Source organism: Phacochoerus africanus, chromosome X (assembly GCF_016906955.1).
Source record: "Phacochoerus africanus isolate WHEZ1 chromosome X, ROS_Pafr_v1, whole genome shotgun sequence".
NCBI lineage: Eukaryota > Metazoa > Chordata > Mammalia > Artiodactyla > Suidae > Phacochoerus > Phacochoerus africanus.
Genome location: NC_062560.1, coordinates 5746773 through 5763230, shown reverse-complemented (window position 1 = coordinate 5763230; position 16458 = coordinate 5746773). Strand labels below are relative to the sequence as shown.

At 46.8% G+C, this 16458-nt stretch overlaps 1 protein-coding gene across 1 annotated transcript in view; it reads left to right on the top strand.

Moving 5' to 3' along the window:
• PUDP (pseudouridine 5'-phosphatase) overlaps positions 1 to 16458 on the top strand; it is a 302518-nt gene that overhangs the window by 173743 nt on the left and 112317 nt on the right. The window contains exon 5 of the transcript XR_007132898.1: positions 11546 to 11973. The gene's annotated coding sequence lies outside the window, so the exon portion shown is untranslated. The remainder of the gene's footprint in view (positions 1 to 11545; positions 11974 to 16458) is intronic.

Here is a 16458-nt window from a genome sequence, read left to right as displayed (position 1 = left end):
CTTATACCATCCCTGCTTTATTTTTAGAGAATTTTTTCAGTAGCTTCCCTCATTGTTTTTTCCTGTTGGTTTACTCCCTTGGTGTTTTCCAACTTGCTAATTTGTCGGCACGATGTAGGAAGTTTCTAATTTAAAATCAAAGTCAAAGTGTTATAAATATAATGTCAGGAGAAAAAAGCCAGCATTTTTGTTTGCTGCTGGCATGTTTTTAAGGTATTTTAATGCATGCTTTCTGTAAACATAGAAACAACAAAATGTTAAGGTTTGTGTGTGTGTGTGTGTGTGTGTGTGTATCTTGAATGTTTTTTTTTTTTCATTTTCCTGGATGCATAGACATAGGAATAATAATTTTATTAATTGCAACCTTGTTTTATAAATGTTTTTCAGTTAGCATTGAACGAAAGCAATGGATATTAACACTAACTTACACAATGTTTCTTCAAAGTAGACAAGCTTTTTACTCAAAAGATGTCAAAATCAATTTAAACACCAGGTGCATCCATGAACAAAGTTATAGCTTTACATGGTTGGTTCTGCAGCCCCCACATGGCGTCAGCAAGCCGAACTTTGTCTGTCTTACTGTCCTCTTTACCTTGCGGGTGTTGGCCTTATGGTTACATGGTGGCTGCTGCACTTCCAGGCATCGCATCCACATTTCAAGAAGGAAGAACAGGGCAGAGGGTAAAAGATCTGAGAGAAATATACTGAGTCTGGCTCTCTTAGTAAATATAATAAAATAGAGCTCAGCCCTTTATAATTTTTATGGCTTTTTTTCATCTTATTGTGTAGATGGGCTCTGGTGATGAATCAGTTGCAAAGAAGTCTGGGGATGTGTGAGAAGAAGGGAATGAAAAAGCGGAGTGAATGGTTTGGGAAGGCAGGACACACAGTGCACGATGGTCAGACCGCGCACAACTTACACAGCGTCATAAGCGGGGTTCAGCAGGCAAGATCTGAGTCCCAGACCTGTTGGTTCGATTAACACTGTGTGTGTGTGTGTGTGTGTGTGTGTGTGTGAGCAGGAAAATGCGTGCCAGATTGATGGCTGGGTAGACACTGGCAGGCGTGATGACTAATTGCACACGTCCCCTGGATCGCGGCATTGCAGGTATTTGGCTGAACATTATTTCTGGGATGTGTCTGGGAGGGTGTTTCCAGAAGAGATTGGCACAGAATCGGTGGACTGGGTGAAGCAGATGCCCTCCTGGGTGTGGGTAGGCCTCCTCCAGTCCATTGGGGCTGCCTAGAGCATCGAGAGTGGTGGTGCCCTGCTCTGTGTGCCTAGTGCAGCCTCACCTTCCTCCTCACCTACTCTCACCCTGGCACCCACCATCGCCTCTGCCAGGCCTCTGGCCTTCGGTCTCGCTCCATGGCACACCTCTGGCTCTGGTGACCCTCCAGGTGCCGAGGGGAGGTTGTGGACGTCTCAGCCCCCACGATTCCTCATAATCCATCCCCTTTCTGTGTATACATGAAGGATATCTAGTGTCTATAGACACAAGAGTGTACGTCTATATATATGTGAAGCATATACAGAAGCGACATAAACATAAAGATATCTGTGTGTAAATATAAGGAATATATATGTGGGTGTAAAGAGAAAGGTTATATGTGTAGAAATAAAGGATATATAGTGGATATAATTAAAAGGATATACATCTGTATATGCGAAGGATACAGACTAGATAACAAAGATATCTACATGTGTGTAAATAAAAGGAATATATATGTGCGTATATTTATATAAAGGATATATACATGAATATAGAAAGGTTATATGTGTCGATACAAAGGATATGTAGAAGCTATGTAATCACAAATATATCTATGTGTATAGATATGAAGAATATATATGTGTGTATAAAAATGAAGGATATATACCTATATATATAAAGGATACATCTGTATATATAGAGCATATATAGAAGCTATATAAACATAAAGATATGTATGTGTGTAAATATAAAGAATATATACACACATATAAAGGATATTTAAAAGATATATCAATGCCTTTATATATAAAGGATATATATATATACATACATATATAAAGGATACATACAAGTATGAGGGATGTATGTATATAAAAGATATATACATATATAAAGGATATCAATATAAAAGAACATATATGTGTATAGAAAGCATATATGAATAGAAGATATCTAAATATAAATGATATATATATAAAGGATACATATAAATAGGAATGATATGTATATTTAAAAGAGATATATAAAAGGGTGCATATGTATATACAAGGTATATATAAAGAATATATATAAGATATATAAACATAAAGCATGTTTATAAAGGATACATATAAATCTGAAGTTTATACATATATAAGAGATGTACTTTTTTTTTTCTTTTGTCTTTTTTGTTGTTGTTGTTGTTGCTATTTCTTGGGCCGCTCCCGTGGCATATGGAGGTTCCCAGGCTAGGGGTCGAATCGGAGCTGTAGCCGCCGGCCTACGCCTGAGCCACAGCAACGCGGGATCCGAGCCGCGTCTGCAACCTACACCACAGCTCACGGCAACGCCGGATCGTTAACCCACTGAGCAAGGGCAGGGACCGAACCCACAACCTCATGGTTCCTAGTCGGATTCGTTAACCACTCCGCCACGACGGGAACTCCGAGATGTACATTTTTTAAAAGAGATATATGAAAGGATATATGTGTCTATATAAAGGATATATATGATACATAAACATAGAGGATATATGCATAAAAGATACATGTATATATGAAGGTTATCTATATATATGAGATCTCTATTTTGAAAGGAGATATGTAAAAGGGTATATACGGGATATATAAAGGATATATATATATAAGATACCTAAACATACAGGCTATGTACATAAAAGATACATGTAACCATGAAGGATCTATGTATGTAAAAGACATATAAATAGCTACACATCTAAGGATATATGTATCTATAGAGGGTATAGGTCAAGAATATATAATGGCACGTACTGTCTGCATCTGTAGGTGGTATTGGTTCATTGTCCAGGGAGAGTTCCGTGAGGGGCGGCCGGACACGGGGTAGTGAGGAGAAGCCTGGAGGAAGCCCCGCCAGTTTGCTGAATTGAAAAACTGTGTCTCCATGAGGGACACAGCAGTACAGGGCTTTGGTTTCGTGTGAAAACGGGTTAAAATCCTTGCCCCCCACAGCCTCTTGCTGGATGACCTTGGCTAAGCTACTGCACGTCTCTTAGGGTTTCCAGGTGTTTCCGTCATGGTGCAGAGGAAATGAATCTGACTAGGAACCATGAGGTTGTGGGTTTGATCCCTGGCCTCGCTCAGTGTGGGTTAAGTTTCCGCATTGCCATGAGCTGTGGTGTAGGTTGCAGACGCAGCTTGGATCTGGCATTGCTGTGGCTGTGGTGTAGGCTGGCAGCCGTAGCACCGATTAGACCCCTAGCCTGGAAACCTCCATATGCCTTGGGTATGGCCCTAAAAAGCAAAACAAACAGACAAAAACCAGCTTCCTTTTCTGCAGGTTGGCAGTAATAACTCCTGCCCCAGAGATGAGGAATATTACATAAGATCATATATTAAAATCCAGGGCAGGAGTTCCCACTGTGGCTCAGTGGGTTACGAACCCAATCAGGATCCATGAAGATGGGAGGTTTGATCCCTGGTCAGTGGGTTAAGGACCCATCTGCGGCGTAGGTCACAGATGCAGCTCAGATAGGGCATTGCTGTACCTGCAGCATAGGTTGCAGATGCAGTTCTAAACTGGAGTTTCTGTGGCCGTGGTGTAGGCCAGCAACTGCAGTTCCGATTCGACCCCTAGCCCAGGAACTTCCATATGCCGCAAGTGTGGCCCTAAAAAGCAAAAAAAAAAAAAAACAAAAACAAAAAACAAAAACAAACACAGGGCAGTGATCATTTACCAGAGAGATGCTCTTATGAACAGTGTCTCAGAGTCAGAATTATCCCCATGAGAAGCTTTGAATGTCTGCCACTTAAAGGAGCGTCACGTAATCAGATACTGCCATTGACTGCCTCTTTTGTTGTGAGATGGGGTTTGCAAAACCTGCAGGAGATGCTCTCAGCTTTCAAGGGTCTGGAAATACACTCAGTAGGTGAGCCTGGAACACATGGAGAAGAGGTGGGAAGACAGAATATATTCAGAGTTCACTCTGTGGTCCAGAGAGTCACATGTTCTTACAGTGACTGTCCCTTTCTTCCTTTCTTCCTTCTGCCTTTCCTCTCCCTCCCTTTCCCTCCCTCCCTCTGTCCCCTAGTGCTCTGTCCCCTTTCTCTAAGGTGGACCAGTGGAGCCGGACATCAGCAGAGCATGGTGTGTGTGTGGGGGGGGGAGGTGGGGGCAGGGGCCTTCATGAATTCATTCAAAAGATCTTACAGCTGAAATGTTTACACGCATGGAAGGAAGTAGATCTCACCGAGGAGAGATACATAGCATTCCTTTATTTTTTCAATAATTCAATGAATTGTATTACATTTACTGTGGTACAACCATCATCACAACCGACATATCATGCCTTTAAAATGCCTAAAGCTTTAATGCAAAATAGTGGTGGAAAGATATCAGGACTCTCCTCTTTGCAATAACTGAAAACAATGTATTTGTGACTTGGGCACATAAGTTTTTTTTTTTTTTTTTTTTTGCCTAGTTTTGCCTTGTCTGAGCTTACTCTGGGTCTCAGATGGTGACCTTTGTTCCTCTCTAGGCAGCGCCGGCAACTTAAATACATTCAAAGATGCATCTAAACTTTTTTTGAGTGCACAAAAGATAAAACACGCATGACACTCTCCAAGGCTAAGGAGATGCTATTGAGAGTCCTTGTCAAAACACAGAATTTTGCAGCAGGCTGCATCCCCCAAAAGAAACAAAATATCTCCCTGAGCGAATCTGTTTTGTCACTGTCAGAGTTTTAGGTCTGTATGCAGGTTACAGATATTAACAACTGAAGCAGATGAACAAAAACCTGTTCTTTCCTTTCAGGATGCTTTAGCTTTCTGGCCGTCTGCTGTCCTGTCCAGATTGTATAACCTAGCCTTATTCCCCCCCCCCGCCGCCCCCCAGCTCTGCCCCATTTAGAACCAGGCTGGTGATGGAAGAATCTTGACACATATTTTTTTTTTCATTTTTTGAAGTTTTATCCAAGTGGAGTTTGATCTACAAAGTTGTGACCATTTCTGCTGGACAGCGGAGGGACGCCGTGACCCACGTCCACACATCTGTTCTCTTTCAGATGCTTTTCCCACATAGATGATCCCAGAATACCAGCAGAGTTCCCTCTGCTAGACAGCAGGTCCCCACTGGCCAGTCACTCCATAGACCTCAGTGTACACGTGCCAGTCCCAACCCCCCCCCTCCACCTGTCCCCTCTTAAGTTTCTTGTCAAAGTCTGTGAGTCTGTTTCTGTTCTGCAAATAGGTTGACCTGTGTCCTTTTTTTTTTTTTTTTTTGAATTCCACATGTAAGTGACATCACCTGCTGTTTGTTTGTCTTTTGCTGTCACTGTTGACTCCTGTGACTTTCCTGTGATTCGGATATCAGAGGGAGGGGCTAAACCTCCTACCACTTCGGAGCACTGTCAGGCTGCCCCGTGACAGAGCTTGGAAGGGGGAGCTGGCATTGCTTTTTGACCTAGGTTTTCTTGAAAGCGAGCGTGACATACAACACATCTGGACTTTCTTCATCCCTGGAAGGATCTCACACCTGGCACAGTTTTGTGTAGCCCAGGAGAATAGAGGTACCGTCATTTTCAGGCAGGGTATTTTCAAAGAAGTTTCTGATGGAGCACCCATGTGCGCAGATGGGAAAGAATGCATGTGTGAAGATTAGAAAACCCACCTTTCATGCAAGACAAGTTTTTTGTTTTTTTGTTTTTAGTTTAGTTTTTTTTTTTTTTTTAGGGCCGCACTCACGGCACATGGAAGTTCCCAGGCTAGGGATCAAATCAGAGCTATGGCTGCCAGCCTACACCACAGCCACAGCAATGCAGGATCCAAGCTGCATCTGTCTACACTGCGGCTCATGGCAATGCCAGATCCTCAACCCACTGAGTGAGGCCAGGGATGGAGCCCAAAACCTCATGGTTCCTAGTAAGATTTGTTTCTGCGGTGCCATGACAGGAACTCCCGCAAGACAAGTTTTATATGGAGTTCCTGTTGTGACTCAGAGGGTTACAAACCCGACTTGTATCCATAAGGACACGGGTTCGATCCCTGGCCTGGCTCAGTGTGTTAAGGATCCAGCGTTGCTGTGAACTGCTGTGTAGTTTGCAGACGCTGCTTGTATCCCAAGTTGCTGTGGCTGTGGTATAGGCCGGCAGCTGCCCCTCCAATGAGACCTGCAGCCTGGGAACTTCCATAGGCCATGGGTGTGGCGGTAACCGCCCCCCCCCCAAAAAAAAGAGAATGAGAAGTTTTATATGATTGTCTCAATAATAATTATGACACATTTGTAAAAGGATTATGATCAACATGTCTAGGACACGGTAAAACTAAGACAGAGAAGCTCTTTCTCTAAAAAAGGCTCTTGAAAATTTAAAACTTTAAGCAGTGTTTCCCTTCTCAAAATTTCTTAGCTTTTCTGCGGTGCTTTTGACATAACTTGGTAAACGTTATAGATCCAAAATATAGTAGGTATTCAATGTATATCATCTACTACAGAGAAATGCTGCTTTCTCCAATTCAAATCGTATACATAACAGTGAACAGTTACTCCAGGGGTAATAGAAGCGGGTCACTAGTAATGTAAATAATACATAAGTGTATCGATCTCTTAGACCTAGTAATTCTGTGACTAGAAATTCAACTTTAAGCAGTTAGTCTTGGTTTGTCTCAAAATGTAGGCCCCGGGATATTTGTCAAAGTATCACTTATAAAAATGAAAGACAGGCAACAATGTATATGCCCAGCCTTTGTGGGTTGACGAAATTAATTCTGATACACTCCTGAGTTATGATATAGAAAGGATTTATGCACCTGGAAAGGTGTGCACGGTGTTAAGAGGAAGCGGGAGTGTTGGCAATGGTGCTTTATAAACTCTTTTTGCAAAAGGAAGCAGAGAGAACGATTGGAAAGCTTCACCTCAAACTCTGGACAGTGCTGTTTGCCGGGAGAGTGCACTGTGAGCCTGGGCCAGGCGGGATCCCTGGACGCTAGACGGCTGCGGGCTGAGCTGCCACCTGGACAGTCGACCAGCTCACCTGCTGGAGCCCCGTGAAGGTGGACCCCGAGCTCAGGCCTGTGTCCCTGGCCAGTGATGCCCCATGCCTGTCATGTGGTCCATCATTTCAGGGAGGAGCGGATGCTGGGCCGGCGCCTCGGGAGAGGCCGGGTGCAAGTTCTCACGTGAGACTCCCCAGGCCTCCGCTCCATGCTCTTCTGACACTGGCTGAGTTTACCCTGTGTCCTTTTGCTGTGACGACACGAGTCTGACAGCTTTCAGCACGTTCTGTGCCTCTTCCCAACAGATTCCTAAACCCCAGGCTGGTCTGGAGGACCTCGGAACTTGCCATCGGCTTCAGAAGAGAGGATGCTTTTGTGGACTGTCCCCTCACGTGTTTTTTTTTTTTTTTTTTTGGCTTTTTGGGGCTGCTTCTGCAGCATACGGAATTTCTCAGGCTAGGGGTTGAATTGGAGCTGCAGCTGCCAGCCTACACCCCAGCCACAGCAACATGGGATCCGAGCTGTGTCTGTGAACTGCACCACACAGCTCACGGCAGTGCCAGATCCTTAACCCACTGAGGGAGGCCAGGGATCGAACCCACGTCCTCATGGATGCTGGTCAGGTTTGTTTCCACTGGGCCACGACCGGAACTCCCAAGTGTTGCATATTCCGTTTCCTTATTCAGGACCGGGATGGTCAAAGCATGGAGTGCGTGTCAGGAGCGCTCGGGTTTTGTCATCCCTGCCTTGTTGAAAGGCCATTGCAAGCAGTTTGCAACACACCAGCTCCTCCACACCCCACGGGACGCCCCCTTCCCTGGAATCAGAGGGGCGGCTGACCCAGGCCTGCACCCCCCATTTCCAGTTATGTGAGCCTCACTGGTCCTGACGTCCACAGGGCCGGAGAGCACAGGCCACAGGATGCTCAGCTACCCCCCATCCCTTCATCCACGGGACACACTGGCCAGCCCCTGACGGGGTGAGCCTGGAGCCAGCCTCTGCGGAGAGGGCAGTGGGCAAACCAGCCAGGTCCCTGCTCCTGTGCAGCTGGACCTCAGACAGGAGCCCGCAGCTCACGGGACACTCCACCGGCTCCTCACTTTTCTGCATCTCTCTCTCCATAAGCCCTGTTCTCAGGAGCTGGTCTGCTCCACCCTCTCACCCCCCACCCACCCCGCATCCTCCTGGTAAAGCTGGAGAGACTTTCCCGCCTCGCCCACGCCAGCCCAGTTTGCCTCAGCTCCACCTGTGTTTCTGATGTTCCTTTCCTTCCTTTGTGAGATAATCCTGGACTTGTTCACACTCTAGCTCTGCTGATTCATGTAATGACTCTTTCTGAGGTCTTGTCTACGTGCGAGGGGGTCGTCTATTTGGGGCCATAGCCATAAACAAAGCGCATCTGGCTTTCACGGAGCATCCACAGAAACGGACACAGAATCCATCCGTAGCATCTCTGGTCCTGCGAAATGCCGTGAAAAGGATATAAAGCATCAGGGATTCGGAGTGATGGACAGATGTGAGGATGGGAGTGGCCGGAGGCTCAGGAAGGACGTGTGGTTTGAGCAGAGATCAGAAAAGTGTGGGCGTGGAGTTCCCATCGTGGCGCGGCGGCAAGGAGTCCGACTAGGAACCACGAGGTTGCAGGTTCGATCCCTGGCCTCGCTCAGTGGGTTAAGGATCCGGCGTTGCCGTGAGCTGTGGTGTAGGTCACAGACGCGGCTCCGATCCCACATTGCTGTGGCTGTGGTGTAGGCCAGCCAGCTGTAGCTCAGATCAGACCCCTAGCTTGGCAACGTCCATATGCCGTGGCGCAGCCCTAAAAAGGCAAAAAAACAAAAACAAAAACAAAAGTGCAGGTGTGAGCCTTGCAAACAACCCAAGGTAGGGGGTTCTAGTCCAGGGGATCAAGGAAAGAAAGATTGCTCAGCACCCTCACAGAAACACAAGGACAAGCCTGGCAGGATGGCTCTTCCAACACGTGGAACTCCAGACCTCACCGTAGTTTTCGTCTGCGTTTCCCTGATAATGAGGACGAGCAACCTTTCCCGTGTCTGTCGGCCGTTTAGATGCCCTCTTTAGAAAACTGTTTATTGGGTCCTCTGCTCATTTGCTCATCGGGTTGTTTGAGTTGTATCTTTTTTGCTCTTGGCGTGAGTTCTTTTTATATCTCAGATGTTAAACCCTTATCAGATAGAGAATTTGAAAATGTTTCTTCCTCGTCTGTCGGCCGCCTTTTTGTTGCTTGCTCCTTTTGCTACGTTGTGCCCTTTTGCCCTTTGCTTGGATGTAGTCCTTCCCCCTCCACCCCCCCCCCCTTTTTTTCTTCTCTTTTCTTGCTTGTGCCTCTTTGCTGTCAAATGCACGAAATCGGGGCCAAGACCAATGTCAGGGAGCTTTTCCCCCTGTGTTTTCTTTGAGGAGTTTCACACTTGCGGGTCTGGCGTTTTAAGTCCTAATTTCATTTTGACTTCATTTTGGTGAGCGGTGAAGATTGGGATCCAGTTTCATCCTGGGAATCCTTTGGCAATATATTTAAAAAGTATCAAATCGGCACACCGTACACCTTAAACTCACACGGGGTTGTGTGTCATTTATATCTCAATTATATCTAATGAAGCTGGGAAACCTAAATTCTAGGCCAAATAGAAGCACTGGCATTCCTGTAGCGGCTCAGCAGTTAATGAACCCGACTAGTAACCATGACGTTGTGGGTTCGATCCCTGGCCTCAATTAGTGGGTTGGGGATCTTGTGTTGCCGTGAGCTGTGGTGGAGGTCGCCGCGTTGCTGTGGTCCTGGCATAGGCTGGCGGCTACAGCTCCGATCGGACCCCTAGCCTGGGAACCTCCATATGCCTCCGGTACGGCCCTAGAAGAGGCAAAAAGACAAAGCAAAGTCAAAGCACACCTGGTGAGCTGAGGACTCGGAGAAGCAGGAAAGGGCTGGACCACATACAGGCTTGACTTCTCAGGAGAGTTCTTCGTTTTCTCCGTGGGAGAAGCGCCTCAAAAGGTGTTGGCACTGTCCTTGGAGGTCCCCCACTTCCTAGCGCATGCAGTCCTCCCTCTGGGGAGCAGCCTCTCGTCTTCTGGACCTGGAGTGGGACAGTCACACCGGGCTGTGCCCTTGACTTACATTGCCAGCCCGTCTGCACAGAGGCCCTTCCCCAGCAATTTCAGGTCCTCTGCACCCTTCACGCCTGCCCGCGTCAGCTTCTCCATCATGCCCGGGGGTCCGTGCCCCACGCGGATACGGCCCTGTGTCCTAACCCCAACAGGAGAAGCCCTGGCAAGAATCACCCTTCCTTGGGGCTCTCTGCCCAGGGCACATATTTAGAATCTCAGCATCTCTCTAAACTCAAAGCAGGGGTTGGCGCAGCCCCAGAGGAGTTCACAGTCACTTCTTTATTTTCTGTCTTCATCTACTTTCTGTCTTCGAAACTCACCGTCCCTAGGAGCTGCGTGTTACATTTCGTGCTAAGTTATTGGAACGTTGTGTCGGCTGGTGTCAGTTATCTCGGGTCCTGGGGCAGGAAGCTCCGAGGGCTCCCCAGCAGGACGGTCAGTGTCGAGTCTCCTTCTGGATGCTCCGTCGTGGTGGGAAGCAGCAGGTGGTTCCAAACTGACGTATCTTTACAGAAGCAGCCTCTCACCCCCAGCTGCTGGGTGGTCAGAGATCTCACACCGGGCTCTTTGAACTGTGCCCTGGGGTGTGGGGCCACGGAGCGATAATGTGATTCGTGATTAGCAGCCCTCACGAATAAAATGCCCTGATTTAGCAAACACGACGATTGCTTCCTGAGGAGTGTAGTAAAGAAAACCCGTCAGCGTGATTGGAGGGAGTAATGGCCGCTTCATTATAAATCAGAGGAAAAAGTGGTCAATTCAATAGGATCGGTGGGAAAAATGGTTGATTCTGTATAATCCGATGGGAAAAAAAAGGCCAGTATCAGTGAATGGTTTCAAAAGAGTCCAGCATAACTCAGAGTTCGAGTCTAAAGCCGTTAAAAATAATAAGTGTCATTGCTGTGCTTTTGTATTTAAGAAACTTCATGAGAGTTCCCATGGCTGTGCAGTGGGAACGAATCCAACTAGTCTCCGTGAGGATGCAGGTTCGATCCCTGGCCTCGCTCAGTGGGTTAAGGACCCGGCGTTGCCACGAGCTGTGGTGTAGGTTGCAGACGAGGCTCGGATCCCACGTTGCTGTGGCTGTGGTGTAGGCCGGCAGCTGTAGCTCCAATTCGACCCTTAGCCTGGGAACTTCCATGTGCCGAGGGTACAGCCCTAAAAAGACACACGCGCACACAGAAAAGGACCTTCATGACATCACTTCTGCACTATAACCACGCAAATAGTAAGCACAGCTTGCCGTTTTCTTTGTTGCAGCCTCTGGGCTGATAGCTGCGCAGACGCCATTGGATCACCTTCTCCATCGCTAGTTAGCCATGCGGCAACGTGTGCTCATCCAGCCAGGACATGCCCGACACTCAGACGCCAGCCAGCATCAGAGCTGTCCCTCACCCTCAAGAGCCCTCACGTCACGTCCACTATTTTCCTGCAGAAAGACGGTTCGGCATCCCGGCTCTCACTTGCGGGACTCTCAGACGTGGCTTCTCCCAGGACGTCACCTACTGCTCTCAGAAAAATGTGGGTGGCTGTTGGAAGGAGCGCTGCAAAGGAGGTGGAGTGAGGGTGGGGGCTGTGGCTGGATATCCTCAAGAAGGCTGGACAGGCATGGACTGTGCAGACCCCAAGGCAGTGGACGAAGCCGGCTGGCATCCAGGAACCCCACGCGAGGCTCCCGCAGCAGAGAGGTGAGTGAGTGTTCAGAAGCTGAGCGTCCCAGAGGGCTTGCACTACCCTCTAGGCTCTCTCTCCCTCATCACTGCCCTGCTCTCTGTCCCTGGTGGGCTGGCCTGCAGGGCTGCCATCTCCACAGCTCTATGTTTCTGCTTCCTGGGGGGTGAGCTGATGGGGAGCCCCAGCTGGACAGGGAGTCAGGGAGAAGGGAAGGGAGCTGTCCCCTGGGCTGCCTTCCTGCCTGGGCTCTTGGTGCTGGCTGAGCCCCTCAACTGCTGCTGCTCTCAGGTGGCTGCGTCTACGCGGTCCTACCATTCTGATTCTAGTCCTCATGTCCACGTAGGCCTCGGGGGTCAAGCCATCCGATGCCATGGGCTTCCATTATTGCGAGCTCTCCTCTGTTCCCCTGGGCGGTGCTTCCTCAGCCTCCTCGGTATTGACATTGGACGATGGGTCATCCTTTTCTTCGCATGTTGAAGGTTGTTCTGTGTGTTGTCACCTGTTTCACAACATGCCTGGTCTCTCCACACCAGACCCCAGTGGTGCCCCCACCGCCCGCTTGCTCCTGGTGTGGCAACCCAAAACGTCTCCAGGCCTTGCCAAGCTGCCAACGGTTTCCTGGGCAGCAGACTTGCCCGCTGTTGAGAACCGCTGCTCTGCATCCACACCTTTACAAACATAACTTTTCCTTCTCCATCCTTCTCTGATGATCTGTATGCCACTGAGGCCCTGCCTGGTTCAGTGAGGAAAGAGTAAAGAATGTGAGAGCATGTATTCTGTAGGGAGTGAAGGCGTGAGACAAAAGCATTCTGAATAGATATTACTGAAGAAGATACAGAAGGAAAGGGTTTCAAAAGAAGCTAAAATGGTATGACTTCCCTGCAAGAGAACTGGGCTCTTTTGCTAAAGCCTTTGGATTTTAGAAATATAACGGTACTCAAAATATGTATCCCCTAGTTTAGAAGCATTTTTTTTTTTAAACTATTAAAGTCATGGTAGGAATTCCTGTTGTGGCTCAGAGGGTTATGAACCCGACTAGTATCCACGAGAATGTGGGTTTGAACCCTGGCCTCTCTCTGTGGTTTGGGGATCTAGTATTGCCATGACCTGTGGTGTGGGTCTCAGATACAGCAGCTTGGATTCTGAGTTGCGGTGGTTGTGGCACAGGCCAGCAGCTGCAGCTCTGATCTGACCCCTGGCCCGGGAATTTCCATATGCTACTGGTGTGGCTCTAAAAAAAAAAAAAAAAAAAGGTCAAGGTAAGATGGGTCTAAGGTAGTGATTCTCAACCCATGGCAATTCCACCCCCAGGGCACACGTGGCAATGTGTGGGGGTATTTTTGGTTGTCACAACTGGGAGGAGGCGGGTGTTACTGGTATCTAGTGGGCAGAGACTGGGGACACTGCTCAAACCCCCGTGTTTGGATGGCCCCACGTCACAGAATCATCCAGCTCCACGTGTCCCTGGGGCTGGGTTGACAAGCCCTGCCTAAGCAAAGAGCACTGAATGGGAGACCTGGGGACTGGCCTTTTATGTTGGTTGGCTCACAAGAGCTGTGTGGCTTGAGGCATCTCATTTAACCTTGGAGATTTCAGTTTCCCAATTATCAAACCAAAGGGTTAGAGAAGAGTATTTCTCTGCATCAGTGCAGCCCTCACCCTCCATGGTGCCAGCTACCTTTTCCCTAGAAATATTTAAAATGCTGAAATCAAGTTTTTATCCATTTCGCCATCATCCCTGCCCAGTCCAGGGTTTTGTGGTGATGTGGTCGTCTCTTGTATTTAGGTAGACTGAGCTAGAGAGGGTGATGCTTTATATAAGTCCCGGGAGTTTGAAGTTTTAACAAGCGTGTGGCTGTCTAGGAAACCACCCTTGTGGCTTTTCAGAGCAGTGGAGAATCCTTCTTGCTGAGTGCATTATTAAATAGATTTAGCAGTAAGACAGGTCATGTCATGTCCGGTGAAGCATGCAGATAAATGTAAGGCCTGCATTTTTCCTTCAAGGCATCTATCATCCAGGGAGAGAGATAAGACAGGCACATGGAGAGTTAAGTGCAGCACAGTTTTAAATAACCACACAAACAAGATGGCAGCATAGGATTGTTACTGGGTTGGTAATCTCAGGCTTTCCTGTGGATGTCCTGCCAACAAGGACCTCTGCTTTTGGTCTTGGGCTTCTGGGTGGTACCTTGCTCATTCCTTTGGCTTTTCCTTGTACAGAGTATCTCCCTGAATATTTTTATCATCATGGTAAGAGAAAACTGGTCTTAGCTTCCTGGTCCCAGTTATGTCTAGGGAATGGGTTGACATCTGTTGTAATCTTAGGTCATCTCATCCCATGAGAGACAGACTGCTGTATCCCTAGTTGAAAGTTGCCCAGCTGCTGAGACATGATCCTTTGCTTTGGGTCAATTCCTGTATCCTCCTTCATGGAACAGTTTTTAAAATTCTTGGTCATCTGGTATACCATATTATCATTCGTGTTTAGACAGTGCTTTTCAAAAAAGGGTCATTTCTAGGTTATAGTAATTTAAGCAGAAAGTGACTTGGTGGCCCAAGAAATCTATTTAAAGAGAAGCGTGTGCATTTTTGAGTTTCTCTATGTCTCCATTTCTCAACCTTGTTAATATGGTCATTTGGGGCCAGACAGTTCTTTAGTGTTGAAGGCTGCCCTGTGCATTGTAGGAATACTTCAGAGATTCTACTGACTAGATCCCAGTATATAGCCTCTCCTCCAGCTATGGCACCGGCAGTGTCTCCAGTCATTGCCACATGTCCCCTGGAGGACAAAATGGCCCTATTTATGAACTGCTACTTTCAGGTGACATAGATTTGAATCTCTTAATTTTCCTCCATGTAAGCCTGAAGGAGCAGTTTGGGAGGGAGGCGTGTTTCGGAACTTAGAACACTTTTAAGCTAAAAGGGATTTTTATACCTGGTATAACCCCAGTCAGCTTTAGCATGGAAGGGTATGGATAGTTCAGGTTTACAAAGCTTCGTAATCAAGCTCAGTCATTGGTGTTACAAGACATCACCACCATCAGCATCATCACAAGCACCATCAGCAGCAGCAGCAGCAGCATCACCATCATCCTCTCATCACCATCAGCAGTGTCACCGTCACCATCAGCAGCATCACCATCAGCAGCAGCATCATATCATCACTGTCTCCATCATCAGCAGCATCAGCATCAGCAGCATCAGCATCAGCAGCATCAGCATCAGCAGCATCACCATCACCATCAGCAGCATCACCATCACCATCAGCAGCATCACCATCATCCTCTCATCAGCATCAGCAGCATCACCATCAGCATCAGCAGCATCAGCATCAGCAGCATCACCATCACCATCAGCAGCATCACCATCACCATCAGCAGCATCACCATCATCCTCTCATCAGCATCAGCAGCATCACCATCACCATCAGCAGCATCAGCATCAGCAGCATCACCATCACCATCAGCAGCATCACCATCACCATCAGCAGCATCACCATCATCCTCTCATCAGCATCAGCAGCATCACCATCACCATCAGCAGCATCACCATCACCATCAGCAGCATCACCATCATCCTCTCATCAGCATCAGCAGCATCACCATCAGCATCAGCAGCATCAGCATCAGCAGCATCACCAGCAGCAGCATCACCATCATCACCACCATCATATCACCACCATCGCCATCATCATATATATCACAGCTCCATTTCCTGAGTTTCTATGCCACACGAACACCATACTGGGTGTTTTAAGAGTATGGCCTATTTTTAATCCTCACAACAACAGTCTTATCAGATAAGTATTATGACAATTTTACAGGCAAGAGAAGAGAGACAGAGCAGTCAATGGACCATGATGGGTTTGTCTCCATGTCGTTATAAAGGGCGTATCACACGGAAGGCACTACGGGTGTTTATAAATGCGATTCGAAGGGCTGGAGGGAGTGGGACCAGTGTCACAGACCACATGGGTCTTGAGCCAGCTCTGGAAGGACAGTGTTAGACTAAGTGAAGATGAAGGACCCCTTCCTTGGGCCAGCAAGACAGAGACCTCAGAGGCCCTGGAATCTCAAGCTAAAGAACATGGTTCTGCCATTTAGAGGGTCATGGCCCACAGCCTCAATCCAGTCTACCGTCTGTTTTCAGCATTCTTTCCCACGAACTCAGACTAGCTGTTTTATATATACATAAATGATTGATTTTATATATATATTTAATATATATTGATTACATATTTAATATATTAAATATATTGATTATATATTTAATATATATAAATATATTGATTATATGTTTAATATATATTGATTACATATATTTAATATATATTGATTATATATTAATATATAAATATATATTTATATATCAATATATAAATCTATATTGATTATATATCAATATATAAATATATATTGATTTATATAATCAGCATATAAATATATATTGATATATATATATACTGATTATATATATATTGATTATATATATATTTAAGT